We start from the raw sequence: 4,624 nt of genomic DNA on the forward strand, positions 1-4,624 counted from the left end.
AGTGTTCATCTGCAGTCAACTCTAAGTAACCAAACGATTCATTCACTATGGGGGAGCAGCAAGCGACTCTTTGGGCTTTATTGGAAGAATGTTCACGGAAGATGGATGAGGGGTATGACGACATTGTGAGCACCATTAGGAATATCCCGAAAAAAGATAGCGACGGGCAATTTTGGCGCCAAGGAAGAGCAAATTATACCCTGGCAGAGGTATTGTTAGATGACAGACAGGCAGCTGATCTCTCGATAAAAGAGTTTACCACAATCACACAAGAAGCCACTTACCCTAGAGTCGAGTCGTACGCACCAGGTAACTCACTTCATTTAGTGCTGGGTGAGTCGGGTGCTAAGAGCTTGAGCATGTTCCAGGCCGGCGATGGTGAGAGAACCCTGATCACAACGGACCGAGCATACCTGAGACTACTGACCTCCTTACTGATTGAAGAACCAGGAGCGGATACTGACACTCAGCTATCCCGCACGGGAGGTACAGCCGACTCCCGTAGACGGGATGTGGCTGTCATTTATTATATCCCCGCAGTGGAGAGATGTACGTTGGTGGATCCGCTTGCGTTCCCACTCCGGAGCCTAGCAAGACATCAAGTAAGAGAGTTTAGGCAGGAGGTAGCTGCGGTTATCAAGAGGTTCATAAAATGGGACTGGGACTCTCACTACTATGTACACAATTGGAGCCGTATGGGAGTGGGCTAGGGTGGAAGCTGTGGCATGTGCCCCGGCAGAACTTAGGCAAATGCAGAAACAACTTTTTTCCTAATCTTAGACTGCCCTCCAATTGCAGAAATATGGATGCATATACTGGTGCCATTGGGGGACTTTATGTATGGACTTATATTTCAAATGTCACTACGTTTCATGGTGGACAGCAGTATGCAGTTTATTTTGTAGATTGTTTTGATGTTATGTGTTCTGGAAGCTTCTATTTGTACATAATTGATTAAGATGTCTCAACATGAGGCTTATCCTCTTTATATATATTCTGTATACAAAGCTCCTGTAAACATATATGATATAACATGCCAGTATTTTTCTAAGTTTCCTTGTCCAGTTCAGAGGGGTATTAGCACCCTTTTACCTGTAGAGAAATGAATGGGTGTTGGGCCTGGAATCTGCCTAAACCCCACATAAGGCACATCTAGGTACATAGGTGGCCAATTTCATCACCATATGGAGTCTATATTTAACTCTTGCTTGTGAGTTATTGGATTGTTTTCCTTATATTTATTGCTTTATTTGCTTCTTTTACTTATGTAACTGAAACATGCATTGGGAAACCTAATTGTATCTCCACTCTAGTGATACAGGATTTTAGGTTCACACTTGACAGATTGAAATACTGGCTCAGCTCCGTGGACCTATTTAATTTATTGATGAAGAGAGGAGGAAAAAGTGTTCAGTTATTACCTCAGAATATATGTTAGGAGCATTATTGGTATTAAGGGGATGGGACATTTTTAAGAAACCTAGTTACTCGACGACAGTATGTTGCGTTCTCTTTTAGTGGGAGTCCTATTGGTCATCTCATCTATATTTAAGTGATGGGGGGCAGGCTTATTGTCCTATAGGTAGTATATAATAATGCAATACTAAATGTGTTATTAATATAAATTATTTATGCATTCAGCACCCACGTGAGAATTATCCTATTATTATTGTATAAACCCCCTATACTGAAGTCATGGGTCTAGGTAACATCTAGGTGTCGAAAGCTAAATAGTAAATTTCCTACTGCAACATCTTATGCTCCCTCAATTATCAGTTAATGTTTTCAAAATTTAGAGTGTGGTTATCAATTTAAAGTTCAGTAGCTACTCATATTAAGTTATGATTATCAAATATCTTATCCTCTCAAACATTTCATGGGATAATCTTTTATTCACTATTTTTCAAAATGTTGTTGGATATCACACTATTAGGCGAACTAGTCAGCTTGAGAGGATTGCTCATTTTATTATATAATATTAAAAATCAGGTATCATAACCCAGCAGAAGTATTTTATATATGTACATCAAGCGTTATTTGTTGGGTCTCTAAAGTAACGTTTAGCCAGGTTGTGTCAACTTCAAAGATGCCTGTATTATATGACATTGTTTTCATTTATATTGTATATCTATAGGTTATCACATGTCAGTGATGGTATGTCATTACAGTTCTTTTATTGATATGCTAAATACCTGAATAAAAATTTATGATTTTCAAAAAAAAAGCTTTCTGTAGTGTAGCAGCCCCCCACACCCTCCCCACCTCCCTCCAAGTAATCATTATGTAGGGCCCCCCTTCAACCTCTCATTAACCCCTTTATGTAGTGTAGCGGATCCCTCCCTTCCTCCCTGTAAAACATTTTCTGCAGTGCAGCAATCCCTCCCTGACCATCCCACAACACCAACGGCACCACCGCAAGCTGATGCAGACAATGGTACAGAGTTTCACTGTTTGCATCAGCAATCTGCTTCATATGGTAACAGGAACATGGTAAGTACTACCTTACCATATGAAGGCAGATGCCTTCTCCCTGTGGCTGCGGTGTTATCTCTCAGAGCTGGCAGCCAGTACTGCAGCATGAGAGAGAAGGCTGGACAAAGAAAAAATGCAGGCACTACAAGGTGTTAAAAAAATACAAAATTATTTATTGAGAAAATTATTAAAACTTCATACAGACATGGTATGGCATCCAGGAAAACAGAGTGATGCATTTTGTGCCACCTAGTGGCATTTAGGCATAGAAACCAGGAATAAGCACATAAAACGCATCAAAATCTCTTTTCCTGGACGCCCTACCATGTCTGTAGGAAGCGTGAATGATTTTCTCAATACATAATTTTGTATTTTTTTACTTTAGTACACCTTGTAGTGCCTGCAGTTTCTGTGTTTCTGCAGTTTCTGTGCCTTGTGATGTATTGTGCGGCTTGATCCACCACTGCTACGGCACTCTGGGCCACAGAGAGGAGAGGGAGAATGTCAGGGAACCAAGAAACCAGATGGAAAGTACAGGTAAAAAATAAATAAAGTTTATTGAAAAATAGCAATAAACTAAATAATAAACAATAATAGGGAAATCCAGGACGTAGTCGATACCAAGACAGAGGTCAGATACCAAAATAGGTAGTCAGCCGAACCTGGTCAGGAAACTCAGAGAGCAGTAACAACTGGAACAAAAGCTCGAGTCAGGAACCAGGAAATCAGTCAGCCAAAGCTAGGGTCATACACAGAGTAAGGAACAAAATACAGGTATGCTCTTGGTAGGTCTGGACTCACGCAAGGGCGGAGACAGAATGGACTGGTTATATAGTAAACTGGCATTACATAATCACAGAGAGACAGGAAGTTGCCAGTAGTTGCAGAAAGATGATGTTCACAAGTTTTCCCATAAGAGTGTGTGTGAGAGCAATACACAGTGTCAGAATCACTACAAGAGAAGCCAGAACAGGCCTGCACTCCAAGAAACACAAGAAAGAATAAGTTACTGGTTTTGTGTGTAAGACCCTTTCACACTTCTGGGATCCGGAGCTGGAGGAGCCGCGGTTATTACACTGCACTACGTCAACAGGGTACGCTTGCCAAAGTACCCTGTGATGTATTAGCTATGCCCATATAGCTTATTAGATTAAATATTAAATTTGCAAATTTGTGTTTGGAGGTTTAAACATGTAAATTGTAAATTTACACTACATGATTTGAAATGATTAATAGCACAAATGTTATTGAATTATAATTAATGGTTAAACAAAAAAGTGTACTTAAATACATCATTGTTATGGTCATCATTGATACAGAAATAATTAGCTGTTGGGTCCATGAAGGCCTGTCAAATCCTTGCAAGAACCAATGTAATCATTTTTGTGTGTTTTCTTCTATTAAACTACATTTACAATTACTGCCATATAAATGCACCTGTCTTTTTCTAATTGAAACAACAGCTAAGCTTATGGATTGTAATGGCTTTGAATGCAAACAAAAAAATCACAAAGCTATTAGATAATGTTATTAGCAGATTTGGATGGATTGGAATCCAGGCCTACGCACATGTAAAACACATGGTTATGGTTCTGCAGCAGAAGCACTACCAAGTCAGTTATGACCATGACACGACCAGTGATTTGTAGCTACAATATATGAATATGCCACTCCTTTGAACTCACTAGCTGTGTCCCAATCAAATTGAAGCTGTTGAGGGGCCTTTAACTTTGTGTTTAACACTTTTGGTTGTAAATGAGCATTAGTACATTAATCAGTGGCTAAACTATGCACTGGGGTAAAAAACACTTTAATCTGTTAGTTTACACCCCCTTGTGTGCTCAAGTGAGGGTGAAAATGTCCCCTCTCTTCCTTTCTGCCCTAAACATGGCCCCAAGACCAATTAGCCAAATTTCTGAACTGCCTAGTCATATCTATGCTGATTTCTGAACATTCTGTTGTGTGTATTTTATGGTGGTTTGATGAACTTTTAAATACCCTTTCGGGTGAAATAAATGTTATGTTTTAACTTTACTATTGGATTGGCTCGGCTCTCTTAATTTTCTATTCTTTGTTTCTTGATATCATACCTATGAATGGCTAACTACTTGTGATGCCCAGCTCTGCCCACAAAACAACAATGACTCCACCC

Source organism: Bombina bombina, chromosome 3 (genome assembly GCF_027579735.1).
Source record: "Bombina bombina isolate aBomBom1 chromosome 3, aBomBom1.pri, whole genome shotgun sequence".
NCBI classification, from domain to species: Eukaryota; Metazoa; Chordata; class Amphibia; order Anura; family Bombinatoridae; genus Bombina; species Bombina bombina.